We start from the raw sequence: 20564 nt of genomic DNA on the forward strand, positions 1-20564 counted from the left end.
ATGACGGGTTACTATTAGCTAAGGTTTTGAATGCTAATTGTACTTGTATCGAAGTTTTGAATTACTGTGAAATTATAGATCTAGGGCCAGATTTCTCAAATCTTTTTTTCTTCAAATTTTTCTATTTGAGATGCAGTTTGTGTTGATTCTCTTTCTCTTTCTTCTTTTGTAGTTTGAAAACTTGTATGGATGTATGCACTCTATCCCAGATGGTCTTATGAGAGCCACATATGTCAATATTGCTGGTAAGGTTGCTATTGTTTGTGGGTTTGGAGATGTTGGCAAGGGTTGTGGTGCAGCCTTGAAAGTCGCTGGAGCTAGGGTCATTGTTACAGAGATTGAGGCTATCTGTGAATTGCAAGCACTTATGGAAGGCCTTCCTGTTCCCACCCTTGAGGATGTAGTTAGCACTATTGATATCTTTGCGACAATCACTAGCAACAAGGACATCATCATTGTATATCACATGAGGAAAATGAAGAACAATGCCATTGTTTGTAACATTGGTCACTTTGACAATGAGATTGATATGCAAGGCCTTGAAACTTTCCCTGGTGTTAAGAATATTACCATCAAGCCTCAAACTGATAGGTGGGTGTTCCATGACACCAACAATGGCATCATTGTTCATGCAGAGGGACGTCTGATGAACTTGGGTTGTGAAACTGGCCACCCAAATTTTGTCATGTCTTGCTCCTTTACAAACTAGGTAAATATTTCTAATTCCCTGCAACCATTGCTTTTACATACTAGATTTCTTAGGCATACCAATCCCTTGATTATATTGTTGCATATGATCCATTGCTACATAGGTGTATGTTCCATAAATGGTGCATAATCTCTACTTTTTGTTGCAGGTCATTGCTCAGTTAGAGCTCTGGAACGAGAAGAAATCAGGGAAGTATGAGAAGAAGGTTTATGTGCTACTTAAGCATCTAGATGAGAAGGTGGCTGCTCTACACTTGCCCAAGTTGGATGCCAACCTAACAAATATTTCTCCTAATCAGGCAGAGTATATCAATGTGCTTGTTGAGGGATCTAACAAGCCTTCTCACTACCGATACTAAAAAGATCTGACATTTGGGATGGCTTGTTGGAGGAGTAGAAAATGTCCTCGCTATTTTCAAATAAAAGAAACTGTAGCATTTTTATTTGGCAGCTCTGTTATTTTAAGGGACCTTACAAGTCCCTCTTGACTACATACCGAAGAGATGAAATTTTGGGTGAGACCTACTCGGTGAGTATCAAGTAGCAATGCTCCTTGACATTTAAAGATCTGGCCTCTCTTTGTTAGCATCTCCATTATCTGGGTAGAATTATAATAAATTTTTGCTATCGCTTGTATGCGTGGCTGCTGAATTTCTTGTAGCATCACATCAAGCATCTATTTTTAAGGAAGCATGGGCTTGCAACACCCAAAAACCAAAAACCCATGCAATTTTCTCGGGAACTACTTGTATGCTAAGTCTTACAGTTCTGTTTTTAATAAATCATTTTACATACTCTTGTTGTTTTTTTTTGTAGTTATAATTGTACTCCTTGTCTTAAAAGCTACCCCGATATTGAGCTTATATTAGCCATGGATTTGCTTCTCCATGCTTCATATCATAATGTTGATTTCTCTATCATGTACCTTATGGTCAGAATTTTGTGTATTAAATCAATGGCTATAAATGTAGTTTTCAGGATTGCCATAACTCTTCACATAATTCTTTAAAGTGTGCTAGCTCAATGGAAGAGCACCTGCCTTACAAGCAGGAGGTTGGTGGTTCGATTCCACTATGTGCTAACATGAATTAATCAACAATTTTGTACTTTATTTTTAGTTAAATGTTTTTTATATTGATTTATTTCAATGGTGAGATATTTCTGGATTCATTGTTTTATATTGTCTCTAGAGAGACAAAAGTGATCTTTAAATAAAAAATTTGTTGTCTCTAGAGAGACAATAGCTAGTATTAAAGACATATTGTCTCTAATCTGAGTGTTGTCTCTAGAGAGACAAAAATGAAATTGTCTCAATAGAGACAATAATGCTTGTGTTATATATTGTCTTTATAGAGACAATTTTTTAAGACAATAATCTTTAAGACAATAAATTTTGAGACACCCGCTTAAAGACAATATTTAACACAATACACAAGTTTCTTTTTGTCTCATGTTAAGACAATACACCCAAAAAATGTCTCAAATATTGTCTTAAAACCTCCATTATGTAGTAGTGAACCCATACAACAACTATATAAAATTGTTGTTGTTACTATTTTTTTATTTACTATTTATAGAATAGATGACCTTCTTCCTCGATTTTTTTAACTAACTTTATAGCTCAAACAAAAATTTCATTTTATTTTTTCATGAATATTATCATGTCTTTTTCAATCTTCTTTGTTTGTAAAGTACATAATTTTATGTATATAATTTTTTCTTTATATGCATTATTAGTTTGAGATTTATTTATAGGTTTTCTAACATTCTATGTGAGAGAGATAACCTTTGTTGAACTTTTATTTGACTAAATAATTTTTAATTATATCTATTTATATTTTTATGATTAAATTTGATAATATAAAATAAATTAATGTTTGTCTTTCTAAAATTAGAGTAATTAGTTTGTATTTTAATACATAATTGTTTTACTACTTACACATTTTGTTAATGTTTTCAACATTCTTCTCTGATTCTTAATAACTCTCTAACCCATACCACAACCATATAAAATTGGTGTTGTCATTATTTTTGTTCATTTACTATTTATAGTTCTAGGATTATTTCCTTAACTCTAGTTTTTTTTTTGAAAAACGTAATTTCCATTGATGAAGAAAATTAAAATTACATGTAGTAGATGATGATATAGCATATTCATATTTCATATGCCTATGAAAACAATGAATGTAGGTCTTTTTCCATAGTAACTATGCGATCCTATTAATTAAAAAAAGACAAAAAATACAAAAGTTATAAATATCTTTATATTGTTGCCATTGGTCGCCATGATACTTTATATACATACAGTCAAATAAAAGAGATTGTGCATAATAACAGAAGTAGAAAAGTAGTGAAAAAAGTATGAGATGCTATTTTCATGTCTTTTCCATGACTAATCTTTGTCTGCATTCCCTGTAAGGTCGAGGAATGAATGATGATAATACTGGTAATGTTCAGATCCATTATATTCACATATTACCCATGTGTTTAGGCCTTGTTGCACACCTTCTTTTGATAGCTAATCGACAGTATGGTTCTTCTCCTTGTAAATATGGCAACATGTAATTTGCTCAAATTGTGCTTTGATCATAAGAGTTTCTTCCAAAAAATTTTGAGTGTGTGTGTTGACATTGAGATGTTTGATTGAACTAGTCAATAATGATTTTGTAGTCGCCAAATACTTGAATCTGCGTGCAATTGTTTTCGAGAGCATATATAAGGATATGTTTCAAGCTATATAATTCAGCAAAATTATTAGTTCCAAGACCAAAACTGAAACTCATTTTGTAATAGTGATAATTTTTTAGGTAAAGGATCACGCCACCTCCTCTTTTGTTTTGATTTGAATATCTGTGGAAATAAGCCCAAGGATTTGAGGAATCAATAACTTCAGTTGTTATAGTGTGAATAAAGATAGTTTGTTCCACCTTGAGAATGATATCATATATTGCAATAATTTGTGCTCCCATTTTCTCAGGTGTAATATTTTGGTTTTCAGAAGTTTTCCTGTTCCTGCTTATCCATATAGCCCAGCCAGCACACGATATAACCTGGTGCCGCCACGTAGCAGAATAGTGCCCAACCAAAATCACGAATCCCGCATGCTCTCGGGTTGTTAACTGTCAGACGATGAATCCACGCGATATGGTTATGTGACATTGGATCTGGGGGTGGGAGATTGGAGGGATATCTCGCAGTGAAGTTGCACGGATGGAGTTGGGAAAGTGGTTGGCAAGGCTTGGGGTTTAATTACAAAGAGTTGTAATTAATTAACAAAATAATGGCGGGATTTAAATATAAGCAATGGTTTAATAAGAGGTGGGGACCATTGTTGCACAAAAATTGCCACCATGACATTCTGCAATCTGTTTGAGTCCATTATCACTCATAATTTCCTCCTTCGCAAGTCTTAAGCCTCAGTTCTTCATATCAAGCCTTGAAAATAAGAGAAAGCCCTCAAAAGTCTATAAAACTCTGGTTCCGCACTTTCTCTTAGCATTACCTGTGGTTTCGCACCTAAAGGTCATGTCCCCTTCACACCTGACCGATCTGTCTTTGTATGATGGGTGCGGACTCCTGTAAAAGTCAAAAAGGCGCAAGTATATTCTTAAAAACTCACTTTGAGTCATTTCTAGAAGCTTCTGGAAGGAATCTTGAGGTGGCAAGTTTGATCCTTTAAGGTTCATGCATCCCATACCTTAAGGAGCTAACCCCTTGATGTGAGGAGCTTATCCCTTTGAAGGAGGACTCTATCCCTTCATAGGTGGGCCTGTAACCTCCTTCCTTTGCACTATAAAATGAAGCATTGGGCTGGTTACTTGAGAGGTTAAAAGTTGAATATTTTTGAGGTGAAATGCTGCTGGAACTTAGTCTTCCTAATTGAGCTTTTGTGAGGAAAGATTACATGCCTTTTTGATCTCACTTGGAAGAGTGTGAGGCTTGTCAAAGTAGAGGAGATTCCTGTTTCGGACCCTGGGAAGAGCTTGTACAACATCAAGGCACCAAAGGTTGTAAAGTTCTTCTATTTTCAAAGTTAATACAATGAAGTTTATTTTTCTCAATAAGCTGTGTTTTATGGTTTATTTTATGGATTCCTTGATCATCATAATGAACATGATTTATTATATTAGCTATGCAAGTGTTATTTGTTGTGTGCTTGTTTGTGATTGCAGGCTCTCAAAAGGAAACTCTTTCAGACGATTGAAGGATGGCTACTACAAACTAGCGTTGGACTTAAGGTAGCATCTAAACACCTCTATAGTTTTTATTAATGAATCACAATATGTTTAGAGAAAGGTAGATTTGCTTGTCTTTATTTTTGCTAGATATCTTTTGATACTAGGGAGATCAGCCTTGTCCAAAAGATAGATTTATCCGGCCAACAAATTGGCGACTCCGCTGGGGAACTGAATTTGGTTTTTGGTTTTCCTTTTTCTTTGACTTGAGAAACTTGTTCTTGTTTCTGGTTTTTGTTTGATGTGTGTGGGATTGGGTAGTCTTTAGGATCTGAATTCTTTTTGTTTTTTCTAAAGTTTACAGGGAACCGCACTTTCTTTTTACAGACAGTGCGGACCTCTCCACATTTTTCCTTTATTACATAGAGTGGTACCGCATCTGGTTCCACTGGAAGCCTGCGTACCCTATTAAAATTTTTGAAAAACCTAAAATGTTTTCATCTAGTTAAGTTTAGGTTTTATTTACAACTTTTAGTGTCTACACAGATCTGCATGTGTTCTGTCAAAAATCTCTTGTGAGTGAGTTCCATTGGAATTTTTGTTTTAGATGATTTTCTAGAAGTTTTGCGTGCCTGGATTGGTTTTCACTTGGTCTTTGTAGTGACTCAGAGATTAGAAGCCTAAGAAACCTTAGATTACCCTGGTCTTTTTTTTCTTCTTGATGAGTCTAACTGGTTTGTGAAATCTGCCCTTGGTGAGAAATAGATTTCATTTTCTCTTTGCAAAGCTTTGAACGAACTTGCTTATAAGTTTTGAATTTCATTTTTATAAAAGAAAACACATTTGGATGTTTTTTGATTGATTTGTTATTCTGAACGAATTAATCCTTAGTTTACTGAATAACTAAGTAAAACGTCCTTGAAAAGAATTTGAAGATTTTATTTCAATTAGATTTTTAGAAGTTTTTAGATCTCAAGATTAGTTTTTTATAGTTTTGAGTGTTTTCTAGAAATTGTAGAATCCCTTTTGAAAGAAATTATTTTTTGTAGTTTTTGAGTGTTGAAAAAGAAAGGGATTTATTATGAGCATGACTAGTAGTCTCGTTTTGAGTTTTTGTTGAAAAAGAAAAAAATATTTTCTTTTCATTTACATGTTGAAGGAAAGATCTGTTGTTCAAAGAATTGCATTCTCAACTCTTTATTTTAGCTAGAAATTCATTGAAGGAAAAACGAATTGTTTATCATTTTAGGTGCATTTTTAGTGTTTTTGGAGTCGAGTCTTCACACCATCAAAGTTTCATTTCCATACCTATTGACTTAAGAAAAAACCCATAAAAGTAACGCTTAATTAAAATTGATCTAACATTCTTTTTATTTCTAGGGCTCTTATCGCCAATATAGCTTAGGCTAGTATCTTGGAGTAGGGAGTAATTAACTCTCCAAGATAGTTAAAACAAACAAGTAGCTATATCTTACGGTAGGAAATAAATCCAATTGTAATTGATATAATCTGGGAAGCTCCTCTTAAAGGAGTCAATCACAAGATCATGTCCGAACCTTTGAGACAATCAAGTTTGTCTCATTGGGAAAGATAGAATATTTGCGCGTATTATAAACGGTAAACCTTAGATTAATCATTGTCGAGGAGCCTGGGGTCACTTGTTGGTAAACCTCGGATTGATCATGTCAAGGAGCCTTCAAGGGGATTGAACTTTGTTACTCTGCCCTTGCGCGTAGATCGGATCGTAGAATGTTCCCCCGAGACAGTTCTCTTCACTCGAGACGGTTTTGTGAAGAAACTTGTGCCAGTATGTTTCATTAAGCAGGTTGTTGGGGTAACTGCTCCAACCACCCTTTCTGTATTGAATTCTACGATGTTGGATTTCATCACCAACTAGTGTTTTTGGTACGGAAAGTTACTGTTTGTGTGTGGTTTGAACTCTTAGATTTTTTAGGCGTGTGATTCAATTGTTCGGTTCTTTAGAGACTTTAGGTGGTTTTATTGAGATTTTCTTTGTTTGCGTGTGAGTAATTAAATATTTAATCATGGCTGAATTACCGAGACAATCCCGTAGACTTCGGGGGCAACCTCTCGAGTATACACCAAGCCAGCTTGAAGGGCTACGAGCTCTTGTATCACCTAGTGACAGTAAATTTGGGTCACCAAAAGCCAGAGAGTCATCTTTAATTGTTCATCCTAGTTATCAAGTTCAAGCAACAGAGTATATTTCTGAACCAATTTCATTTTCCGAAGTTACTGGTAGTATTTCTTCTACCAGTGAATTAGTTGAAGAACCTGAAATTTCTGAGCCCGAAACTGAACCTGCTGCTACTCCATCTTTAGGATTTGCTTCTCCAACTTCTAGTGGTCCTGGTTCACCCAAGGTAGGAAGTATCATTACCCAAAATCTTCCTTCTGGACTCATTTCCATTGAAGAACTTGTTAGTCCAGACGAAGACATAACTCTCCCTGAAAATCAACCAACTTTGGAACTTAGGGAGCATGAATCAATTTTCTACAGTCCTTTTAGCAGTGACGCTTGGTACGTATCTTTGAAAAACTTTTTAGAAAACCTGGGTCTTAGTTTTCGACCACCTCAAATTCCTTTTCATCCTATGGCCAGAGGTTATTATCCTCCATTGAATATGTCGAGACAGTCATCTATGTTTTCCCAATCAGCGGAAACATTTTTATATGGCGGTCCTTCTGTTCCTTCGGGGTATCAGTCACTCACTGGTACTTTTTCAGGAGCTTCACCTCAACCAATTGAACATTAGATATCAACTGGTAGTAACAGAACTCAAGAATTGAGCGTAGAAGAAATTCTTATGATGTCTGGTACTATTCCAAATCCGCAACCTCAAGGTAGTCAGTTACCGCCTCGGGCACAACCCCAAGGTAGTCAGTTGTCCCCTGGAGGGCAACCTCAAGGTAGTCAATTACCACCTGGGGGGCAACCTCAAGGTAGTCAATTATCGCCTGGGGGGCAACCTCAAGGTAGTCAGTTACTTCTTGGGGGGCAACCTCAAGGACACTACGTACCGTTAGGACAGTACATACCTCAAGGTCAACCCCAGTATCAATATATACCTCAAGGTCAACCCCAGTTTCAGTATGTGTCTCAAGGTTATCAACCTCAAGGTTAGTACCCAACTCAAGGTTTCCAACCACCTTCTGGTCAATCATTTGTACAAGGAGCTAGAAATGTACCATTTAATTATCAGCCCTAAGCTCAACCCGGTTATGGCCCTTCATATGTTCAACCTTTTATGGGTCCATACCCCAGAATGAACATGGTGTGAGATCCATCTCAAACTCAACAGACTTTGCAACCTAACGTGCAGTTCTCAGCTCAATCTCGACAACCTTTGGTTTCCGGTTCAACCCAGCAACCTGTCCAGTCTACTATTCAAACCTCTGCACCTAGTGTAGTTCAGCAGCCTGGGCCTAGTTCACCTCGAACTCTGCCTCAAACTGCTGCTACAACTACTGCAACTTTTGTTCAATCTACCCCACCTACTTCTGGAGTATTAGTAGCTCCGATTTCTACTGTTCCTGCATCAGTGCAGACTCCTCAAGCCTCTTTACCACAGTCAGGACCTACAATTCAGACTTCGGTTTAGATGCCCGTAGGACAACCTAGTCCAAGTACGGTTGTCAAAAGTCAACTGCAATTCGCTTATCAACCATACCAGGGATAGTATCAATTCGGTCCTACTGTACAAAATCTGGCTTATCAGTATCAACCGTACCCTGGATATACTTATCAGCAACCTCAACAACCCTAGTTTGGTCCGGTTAATCCTCGTTTTCCAGGAGGTTATAATATTCCTAATGCAAATCCAATTCTAGGTTATCCTGGATATCCTCCTCCTAGGGCTGGTCTTGTTACCCAAGGTTTTCAAGACCCTAACCATCAGTTACCTTTTATTGCAACTTTGGACTTACCTAATTTGTTGCGCCTTACAAATGATCCAATTCACTATCTTCCGTATTGGCCGCCAATGCCTAATAAGTTGCCCAGTGATATCTCGAAGTTCGAGGGTAAGTCAGGAGAAGATCCGTCAAATCATGTGATGACTTATCACCTCTGGTGTGCATCAAATTCCATTAATGATGATTCAATTTTCTTATGTCTTTTTCAACGAACTCTGATTGGTCTTGCTGTCAAATGGTACATTGAGTTACCACGAGCCTCTTTTTATAATTTTAGTCAGTTAGCTACTTCTTTCTTAACTCATTTTCAGTTGCCTGTCAGATACGACAATGGCACGGAATTATTAACTTCATTAAAACAATCCATGTCCACATATATTTCAGATCATATTCATGAATGGTGACGTAGACGATGTTTAGTGAAAGTTTTTATTCCGGATCAAATTTTAGTAGAATGGTTCATTAAATCATTATTACCTAAAATCACTAAAGATGTAGCTAAGGCAGGAGTTGTTACTGAAGAGCAAGTAATTTCTCAGGCTCAGTACCTTGACCTCGTTTATACGCAGTCAGGTACTTTACATGAAAAAATCCCCGACCTTCCGAAACACAATCAAATAACTATAGCTCCTTCAGGGTCTCATGCCGCTGATGGTATGATTGGTTCAGTTAGTACCCAAAGAAAAAAGAAGTCTTCAAAGAATTATTCTCCTATTATAACTTTATCAGATTCCCCGATAGGAGACTCTTCTGCTGAAATTCCTGCCGATATCCATGTCATAGAATCCTCTATGGCCAAATCAAATTCGGTGGTAAAAAGAAGGGAAAGAAGAAAAATAAACAAAACTAAAAAGAGAAATCAGATAAAAGTGAATCTACTGACGAGAAACGTAAACCTCACTATCCTTGTCTCATTTGTGATGAGGAGCATTTTACAAGAGACTGTCCACATCGAGCTGAGGTTGCGAAAATCGTCAAAGGTTATCAAACAATTGCTGTCTTGAAGGATCCTTTTCCTAGTCAAGATAGTAAGATGATCGTTTCTTCCCCAAATGCCTCAGAAGAACCCATCATGATGATGACTCATGTCAGGATTGCGACACGATCGCAAGATTATGGTAGTAAAAGTCCTGTTGGTGGTAAGGATGCAGAATCTTCTTATTCAAACCCATCAACTTCAACTCCTTCTGTTTCTGATCCACTACAGATCGAGAAACCTAACCCTGACTTAGTAATCAAACCACCTACTAAAGGTATACTTCATAATTCAGCTTTCCATCCACATGCGAGAGCTGCTCATAATTATAACATTGTTGAAGACTTAGCTATTTCCCCTTCATCGATGTTGGCTTTGGAGGTGCTACAATCATTTCCAGCACAGCGTAAATTACTATTGTCGGCTATAGGAGCTGTTGATATTCAGGATTCAAACCTTATAAGCTTCGATTTAGAGAATAGTACACCTTGCCTACCTCATCAAATGGCTTTCCAAATTCTAGTGTTAGTAAAAAACAACCCTTGCTTTAGGACTGTAATTGATGAGGGAGCTTCTACGTGTATTATGTCGATCCAGTGTTGGAGATCGCTTGGTTCTCTGACATTCAATCAGTCCCTGATGATTCTTAAAGCTTTTGATGACTGAGGGTTCCATCCTTTTGGCATTTTGCAGGATTTACCTATAGGGGTTGAAGGCAAAATTGTAAATCTAGATGTGGAAGTGGTTGATGCCCCTCTAGATTACAACCTTCTCTTGGGTCACAGTTGGTCTTACGCTATGACTGATGTTGTCTCATCAGTCTTTCAGCTTATCAAGTTTGCTCATAATGGAAAGATCGTTACCATAGATCAGCTAACTTATTTCTCGTCCGACCCAGCCTCTTCTAAAAGTATTCAACATGTCAGTAAAACAACTATCCCTTACAAGGATGTTGGGGTAGGATTGATTAAAGATTCTGGTTTACTAGGAACTTTTTCCTTTCCTCCTCCTAACGTATCACCTTCTATTGCAACTATTCATATGATTTCATCAAACACTATTGCTTTTGATGATCCTTTGATCGTACCTTCAGATTCTGAGGTGGATTCATTTGGTAACGCGATCCCTTTGAGTCCCTTTGAAATTTCATATCAGGCTATGCAGTCGTTTTCTGAGCTTTCTTCAACCGTAATTGATCCAATGAATGTGGTCCATGGAGAATCACTTTCAATTTCAACCTCAACTTCAACAACATTTTCTGATCCTGTTCATACTGATGAGCAGATTTGTGAACTTTTGCCTGTTGATGATTTACCATGGGAAGATCTTCATTATTGATCTTCATTTTTACCTGAGCTTGATCATTTTGAAAATGACTTTTCATCTATTTTTACCGCTGATTATGTCCAAGAACCACATAATCTATTGCAACATCCTGATTCTGAGTTAAATTTGGGAAATATCTCTCGAACGGTTCCTATTGACATTTCAGTTAAACCCAAAATTATTGAAAACATTCATATAGGTGCTTCCTGTACAGACAATGAAATCCAAACTTATAAAGCCCTATTTCAAGAATTTCGTGATGTGTTTGCCTAGTCATATGAAGAAATTCCAGGAATCGATCCATCAATTGTTGTCCATGAAATTAAAACTTACCCGGATGCTAAACCTGTCCGACAACGTTTGCATCAGATACATCTGTGAAAAGTTGCTGCTATTAAAGCTGAAGTTGAGAAATTACTTCGAGCAGGTTTCATTTATCCAATTCCCTTAATGGATTGGGTATCGAATATTGTTCCTGTTAACAAAAAGCAAGGAACGATAAGAATATGTATCGATTATAGGGATATTAATCGAGCTTGTCCTAAAGACAATTATCCAACCCCCTCTATCGATCAAATTATTGATGATTTTGCCGTCAGTGAAATGTTCTCCTTTATGGATGGTTTTTCCGGTTACAATCAAATCAACATACTCCCTGTTGATCAACCAAAAACGGCTTTCATTTGTCCATGGGGGACATTTGCTTATTGCAAATTACCTTTTGGATTGAGGAATGCTGGAGCAACTTTTCAAAGAGCTATGTCTTACGCATTTCGTGACATCAAGCACATTGTGGAGCCTTATCTCGATGATTTACCTGCCCATTCATTACGTAGAGCCGATCATCTCACTCATTTATGAGCAATCTTTATGAGATGTAGGCATTATCGAATTAGGATGAATCCACACAAATGTGTTTTCTGTATAGAAAAGGGTCTTTTACTGGGATTTGTCATTTCGAAAGCTGGCATTCGTGTTGATCACTCGAAGGTTGAAGCTATTGTTAAATTACCTCCTCCTTTGACTCTTCGCCAACTCCAAAGTTTACAATGGAAAGTAAACTTTTTACGTTGTTTCATTCCTAACTACATCGAGATAACGAAAGGTTTTACCAGGTTGTTGAAACAGAATACTCCATTCTTTTGGGATGAGATCGCTGACAAATCTTTTGATGCACTTAAACATGCGTTGACCCATGCACCATTATTGCATCCTCCCAACTACAGCCAGGATTACTTTTTGCACTTCGCACTTCTCATTCCACCATTGGGATGGTTTTAGTTCAGGAAGATGAATTCAACAGTGAACATGTGATTTATTATCTTAGTCGAACTCTGAATTCGACTGAGCCTAAAAATTTGCATGTGGAGAAATTGGCATTGGAAGCTGTTCAAACTGTCCAAAGATTCTGTCACTACATCTTATTACGCAAAACCACGGTAATTTCTCACTGTAACCCTATGATATATATCTTGACCAAACAATTGCTAGGGGGAAAGTATTCCAAATGGATAGTTATCCTGCAGGAATTTGACTTGGAATTTGAAAAATCCAAGGCAAAGAAATCTTTGGTTTTTGCAGAACTGATGTGTGATTTCCCATGTGCTGATACTGACACTGTGGTGGAAGAGCCCATGGTGGACGAATCCTTGTTTCTTATCAGTACTCTTGATCCATGGTATGGAGATATCATTGTTTATCTCCAAACCCAATCTTTTCAGCCCGAAATTTCATCATCTTAGTGACGGAAAATACGTTTCGAATCCCGAAAATACAATATTATTGGTGATACACTCTATCATCATGGGGCGAATTCTATTTTCTAACATTGTTTAACTCATGAAGAAGCTGAAAAGGTTTTAAATGACTGTCACTCTGGGGCATGTGGCGGTCATATGTCTGTGTATGCCACAACCCAAAATATATTCCACACTAGTTATTTCTGGCCATATTTATTCAAAGATTGTATCCATGCAGTCCAGAAATGCCACAATTGTCAAATTTTTTATCGTAAGATGCATGCTCCACCTGCTCCTCTCCACCCAATAATTGCCGTCGGTCCTTTTGCAAAGTGGGGTATCGACTTTATTACATGTAACCCTCACTCAGTCGGGGGGCATGCGTATATCATCCTTGCGGTAGATTATTTTACTAAGTAGGCCGAGGCGATGCCTACATTTTCAGCAGATGGCAAAACTGCTGCAATTTTCGTTTTCAATCATATCATTTCTAGATTTGGTGTTCCTCAAGTGATTATTATTGATCATGGAAGTCATTTTCGAAACATCATGATGACTGAACTGACAGATCAACTTGGCCTACGTCACGATAGTTCTACTACATATTACCCACAGGTTAATGGTCTGGTTGAAGCTATCAATAAAGTTCTAGTCACTATGATCCAACGAATCATTGGTATTCATAGGTCGAATTTGCATAACATGTTATTTTCAACACTTTGGGCATATCGAACCTCAGTAAAAACATCAACTGGTTTCACTCCTTTTCAACTGGTCTATGGTTTGGAAGCAGTGTTACCCATTGAATGTGAAATTCCATCATTGCAAATAGCCATAGAATTACTCTCAGCCACTTCCGAAAAGGAGAAACGTTTGTTTTACTTAGCTCAGCTAGATGAGAATCGATGCAATGCTGCATTAGCAATCAAGACTCATGAAAAACGAATAAAATCTCAGTACGATCGAAATGTTACACCTCGTAATTTTTCGGAAGGGGACCTAGTCTTACTATACGATCAAGTAAATGATAAGCTAGGGGCTGGAAAATTTGTACCTATGTGGCATGGTCCTTATATTGTTAAGTGAAAGATGGCAAAAGGGGCCTATGCATTGGTAGATTTTGATGGTGTCTCTTTAGGTAAACCCAGAAATAGGCTTTATCTAAAGAGATATTACGCCTAAACCTTGGTGTGGATATTTTTGTTAGATTAGTTTCTTCTAGCTGGTGTGTTTTAGATTAAAAATGTGTGCCTAGTTTAGAGAGTGGTTTTATCATTATTCCTGCTTATCTTCATTTTACTCTTGATATTGCAGATGTCAACATCTCTTCAAACATACATTGGTTTCGCTGATGGTGCTTGTCGTAATACACAGAACATTTCTTCCATAGCTTGGGTTATTTATTCACCCTTTGATGAGTTAGTATCTATGCATGGGGTAAGCCTCGGTCAAACAACGAATAACATTGCAGAGTATAGTGTAGTGACTGAGTTATTATTTGAATCCTTCTCACTTGGGATTCAGAGTTTGATTGTTAGGTTAGATTCTGAACTCCTTGTACTACAGCTTAATAGAGTTTATGCCATTAGAAATCCAGTATTATTAAGATTATTTTTGAGAGTTCATCTCTTGGAACGTGAATTTGACTACATTGAATATCAACATATTCCAAGATATTTAAATACATTAGCAAATGCAGTTGCTTCTCGAATGTTAAATAGACATTTGCAATAATCAAAAAAGTAAATTTAAAACATTCCATAACATGTTATACAAGATAGCTAGTAATAGTAATATATCATAGCATAGAAGTGTGTCAAATATACATCGTCTTCGATCATAGGTTGAAAAACACCTTATGATCGGCAAAAATGATAATACAAAAAGACATAAAATGTCGTGTGAGTCTACAAAAGTGATCATCCTATCCCTGGTGATGATCACAATAAGAAACCACTGCTCGGGCCACCCTACAAAGGGACCTCCTAAAAGGTCCTGGGACCCCAATCACATATCACTGTAACCTAAGTGGGATATCATCTATGCCAGTCTCTATAATATCTGCGATCAAACGCTCTAGATGATTCTCCAATTCGGTCAGGGACTCTGTAGATTGGTCCTGTGGAGCCGGTACTACTGTAGCTGGGTGTCTCCTCTCATAGGGCTAGAGAGTGGCTGGTCGCCGTGGACCCACATCTATATTTAAAACTTTTTATTATCAGTTTTGGATGATTTAAAAAAAAATAAAAAATTAGTTAAAACTTAGAAAATGTTGAGAATGATTTTACCTGAATCATCCCACTGCTCTCCTGGTGGAAGAGTCATGTCTAGGTCACCACGATAATCCATCCCAGCATATGGAAAATCCTGAATCACAAAAAGTTGGTTCCCTAACCAACAAAAATACTCAGGCAGAAATCGAACAACCTCTGAACCCTCCTCAGGATGACGGGCCATCACTGCAACCCAACGCATTATCCTAGGCTCTCGAGGAAGTCCAGCCTCAACGGAAAGCTACTGTGGGACCAACATCGGGACCCTCTCTAGACCAAAGCTCACAACCAGGAAACCATATCCAAAGTTTTTTAGTTTTCCATTCTTTGCTTGAGTTAGTTGGCCTTTTACATTTGCCAACACAGCTTTGCACCAGTTGAAGATGGTACCTCGATAAAAGTCTACTGCCATTCGCATCTGGGATTCGGTAGCTACATGCAATGCTACACTCCCGCATAGTCTGGTGACAGTGAATGCGATAACCTTAAGTTCAAGATGGGCGATAGTTTTAATATTGATCCGTTTGTCTGATGTTTGATCATTGCAAAACTCCAATCGGAGACTAGCGACAGACTGGCCACCTGGCCTAGTCCTGAAAAGAGATAATTGTTCGCCTCTCTTGGGAAAACCAGTCAAAAGATATATGTCCTCTAGCTCAATTTTGAGCCGGTGGCCACTAATCATGAAACACTGGTCCTGTATGTTCCACCTGTCTACCAGCCATTGTAAGAAGTCTACTTGGGCCCTCATGCCGGGTATGGCCCAGAATTTAAATAGTCTGCATGCTCTCAATGCATCCAATGTGGGTTGATGATTTATTGCAGCTAGGTCCAGATCCTCGTGCTCATGTTCCCACCAAATAAGCATTTTGTATGTCCTATATTGCACAAAAGACATATTAGAACAATTTAATTAAAAAAAAATTGGGTGGAAATGGAGAAATTTCAAATTTTAAAACCTATTTCGTGGGGTCCGCACCTGCTAGTTAGGGACAGTGCGTAGGTCCGCACTTGTCGTAAGCAATAGGTGCATACCCATGACATTTTCCTTTGTAGGAAAAAGTCGGGGTCCGCAGGGGCCGCATGTTGCACCTGCGGACCCCTGCGAGCATTTTTCTAAAACAAATTCTCCTTAAAAAATCAAATTTAAAGCCCTAAAATGAAATGCAAACAGTTGAAATGTAAGATAAGGATGATGTGGATTACCTGGAGCTGACGGTTTTCGATTCCAACAGATGGATTTTCTGCAATCTTCACAGGAATTTTCTTACCCAAAAGCTCTCTTCTCACTCTGAAGTCAAATGGTAAAAATGAATTTACAAAAGCCCTTTTTATAAGCTTTTTTGAATAAATGAATTTTTAATTTATTTATTTTTTACTTTAGAAAGGTAACTTTTTGATGCATTTTTATTTACCTTAAACAGGTATGAGTAATGATTTGAGTTTTTGTGCAGAATATTGGATTTTTCAGGGAAAATTGATCATTTTCAACAAAAAAAGCATTGGTGTCCTCTTTAAGCTCTTTTCTGACTCATAAAACATAAAAAGATTGCCGAGTTTTTCCTTTTTAAACTCGTTAAAATGGAATTAAAAGGATGGTCCACTTATAGCTCTTTTCTGATCGTATAAACATGAAAAGATCGTCGAACTTTTGTTGTTTCAAGTTCAATGTTGGTTATAAAATGACGTGTCTTCGATCTCTTTTTTACTTTTTTAGATCAGGGCCATTAATTATGAAAAGTACTCCTTGATCGTAGTGGTCAAGCGATTCTCTCAAGTATTATTTTATACTTTTTCGGGCTTGGGAGACACAAATTTATGAAAAAGGACATCCATGGAGTTTTCTTAAGTTTTTCTCCTGATTCCCTAAAAATGAAAAACACCGAGTTTTTCCTATACCGGACTCATTAAAATTTAACAATAAAGGACCTGTTCAATTTTAAACAGGAACAAACCATTCCTTCTTAGGGTTTGAATTTTAAACTAAGTTAGACTCATCCGAAGGATGAGCTTATAACCAAGCAAATGTTATCCTCCTCAAGCTTGTCATAATTAAAGTGGTACTTGCCAGAAATGGTGGGGGAAAAGAGAGAAAAATGAACCTATTTGTTATAATTTGTGTTTTAGAAAAGTAGTCAACCACTCTTGAACAAGACGCTTTTGTTTACCTGGGTTGGGAAATCCTTTGCCTAACAGTTAATCAAACCATATTGAAGGTCTTTAGCCAGTTTCTAGGTATTAGCTTTAGGTCAATTTTCACCAAACCATCTGTACTGTCGTTATGTGTTCAAGAGGTCAGTTCAAATAAACCATTCATTTGCAAAATATCTGTCATCCATTTTGACCATCCCTGAGTTAGTCCTTGCCAAATATATTTCTTCAAAACTTGATCTATGATTTTGTGTTGTGGGCTTCCCTACGACAGATCGCTTTCTATCGACTTCAGCTCATTATCTAGAAAGATGATCTAGAAATCGTTAGTACCTTGGAATCTGCATGCCCTAATGGCAGGTTTCTCGCCTTCGATGACAGGTTGCATCATTGACCTTCAATCAAAGGATTCTATGACATGTTAGACATCAGCTCATCTATTCAAATTTCATGGATTGTACTGAGTATTTTGAGAGCCATTAACATTACTGGTGGTTTCTCTCACACTTGTTAGCAGTTCACATCATTGATTGGTAATCAAGTGGTTTCTACTATGTTTGACTTCGACACATTCATTCACATGGATAGAATCGTACTAGTACGAGAAGCAGAAATCAAGACCCTGGATCTATTTTCCACCATCCAGGCTGTGGGGAATTTTGTTATTCATTATACAGTGGACTATTCATAAATAGATGGTTGTGCCCATACTGTGTCTACATATGTCTATACTTGTGACGCATTACAAAATCATTACTGTATCAGAGCAGTTTAGTTAGTTTTCTAGTCAGTTTTGATCTGAGTATGGGAATGCCTACCTCAGCGATGATATGTTCACATATATATATTTTAAATTGAATGTTTTTATAGGTTCCGACTGGAGTGTCCACAGGATGATCTTTGAAATGATAAAGCACTTCACTCTTCATATATGACAAGTTCTATCTTCATCTATTACAGAATTCGCACTTTAGGGGGAAATTTGTTGCACAAAAATTATCACCATGACATTCTACAATCTGTTTGAGTCCATTATCACTCATAATTTCCTCCTTTGCAAGTCTTAAGCCTCAGTTCTTCATATCATGCCTTGAAAATAAGAGAAAGCCCTCAAAAGTCTATAAAACTCTGGTTCCGCACTTTCTCTTAGCATTACCTGCGGTCCCACACTTGAAGGTCATGTCCCCTCCGCACCTGACCGCTCTGTCTCTTCATAATGGGTGCGGACCCCTATAAAAGTCAAAAAGGCGCAAGTATATTCTTAAAAACTCACCTTGAGTCATTTCTAGAAGCTTCTGGAAGGAATCTTGAGGTGGCAAGTTTGCTCCTTTAAGGTTCATGCATCCCATACCTTAAGGAGCTAACCCCTTGATGTGAGGAGCTTATCCCTTTGAAGGAGGACTCTATCCCTTCATAGGTGGACCTGTAACCGCCTTCCTTTGCACTATAAAATGAAGCATTGGGCTAGTTACTTGAGAGGTTAAAAGCTGAATATTTTTGAGGTGAAATGCCGTTGGAACTTAGTCTTCCTAATTGAGCTTTTGTGAGGAAAGATTATATATCTTTTTGATCTCATTTGGAAGAGTGTGAGGCTTGTTAAAGTAGAGGAGATTCCTGTTTCGGACCCTGGGAAGAGCTTGTACAACATCAAGGCACCAAAGGTTGTAAAGTTCTTCTATTTTCAAAGTTAATACAATCAGGTTTATTTTTCTCAATAAGCTGTGTTTTATGGTTTATTTTATGGATTCCTTGATCATCATAATGAACATGATTTGTTATATTAGCTATGCAGGTGTTGTTTGTTGTGTGCTTGTTTGTGATTGCAGGTTCTCAAAAGGAAACTCTTTCAGACGATTGAAGGATGGCTACTACAAACTAGCGTTGGACTTAAGGTAGGGTATAAACACCTCTATAGTTTTTATTAATGAATCACAATATGTTTAGAGAAAGGTAGATTTGCTTGTCCTGCTTATTGCTAGATATCTTTTGATACTAGGGAGATCGGCCTTGTTCGCAAGATCGATTTATCCGGCCAACAACCATGGATTATATGGTGGGGTTTTTTCACTGCACCAAGGGTTGGTGGGTTAAAAAGGGTGTCAAGGAATATTAACATGGGGGAGTTATAAAGTGGGACTTTAGGAAAAAACTTAGGATAAAGGGTTTTTGTGGGTTTTAAAGGGAATAGGGGAAATTAATAAGGGGGGAATGTAGTATCTGTAATGGGAATAGGTTTCACACTAGGGAAAGGGGTTTTGGGAAGGTGGGATGATTTTTGAAGTGTAATGTCTAGGAAAATGTGTGAAACCAAGGGAATAAAAGGTCAAAATGAAGGGAAAGGGTTTTTTCAGGTAATGAAGGGATAATGAGGGGAAATTGGCAAATAAGTGTGTAGGGGTCTAGCGAAATGAGGGGAAATTAATAAATAAACTTTGTGTGAATGTCCTTTCTCTTTCACAATTCCTCCTACACATGAAAAATAGGATTAAGCATGTGAATGTGCTTTTGACTTAGCAACCTTGTGCACTTGCAACATTTCTTCCGCCTAACGTTTATTTACCCTAGCATTTTTTGTTCATTCATTGGGTGCATTTGAGCTTGCTGGCCCTTCATTTCTTTTTCTTTTGATAATCAAACTATCTAATTCTAACCTTATAAATTCCAATAGCTCAGATTAAAATTATAAGCTCATTATTATTCTTTTCCTAACTAGTGATCTGCCAAGATTAAATAGTTCAGCTAGATGTTTATTCTTTATTTATCCACATGAAATTTAAAGCATGATTGAGTCAAGATTAAACTTTATGAACACCATAGGTTGTGGCATTTTTGACAAGATGCACACAATCTTATTTTACAAAGTAAAGTAAAGTAAAAGGAGTGGCATTTGAATTTGCACACTTTCATGATCTATTTCTATCTCTTTTTTTGGGGTTCATATTTTTTTACTTTTTTGATATATATATATATATATATATATATATATATATTGTCCTTTGATTATTCTTTTAGGACATACCCTCTTTTCATTTTTTAATTTTAATATGGGAAAACATTTTGCAGAAAGCAAAAGTATGTACAATATTAGAAGACTAACCATAGCCAATTCAAAATTATGAATCCTATTATTGTAGGACCCTAGTAGTGGCTCCACATGGGGATGGAATTTCCTGGTGAAATGTCAAGAACTTTAACGTCTGTAGCCTTTGAAACTTTGACTGTAGTTGTCTTGTAACTTCTCCTCTGTGATCTACTTTATTCATACATATTATGGTAAACC

At 37.1% G+C, this 20564-nt stretch overlaps 1 pseudogene; it reads left to right on the top strand.

Annotated features, from left to right (window-relative positions):
* The window catches only part of LOC149188730 (adenosylhomocysteinase-like), a 38204-nt pseudogene extending 37137 nt beyond the window's left edge, over positions 1-1067 (top strand).
* The last annotated feature ends 19497 nt before the right edge of the window (positions 1068-20564 follow it).

This window comes from Pinus tabuliformis, chromosome 3_1, assembly GCF_031772625.1.
Source record: "Pinus tabuliformis cultivar Carrire ecotype Pingquan chromosome 3_1, CPIR1, whole genome shotgun sequence".
NCBI lineage: Eukaryota > Viridiplantae > Streptophyta > Pinopsida > Pinales > Pinaceae > Pinus > Pinus tabuliformis.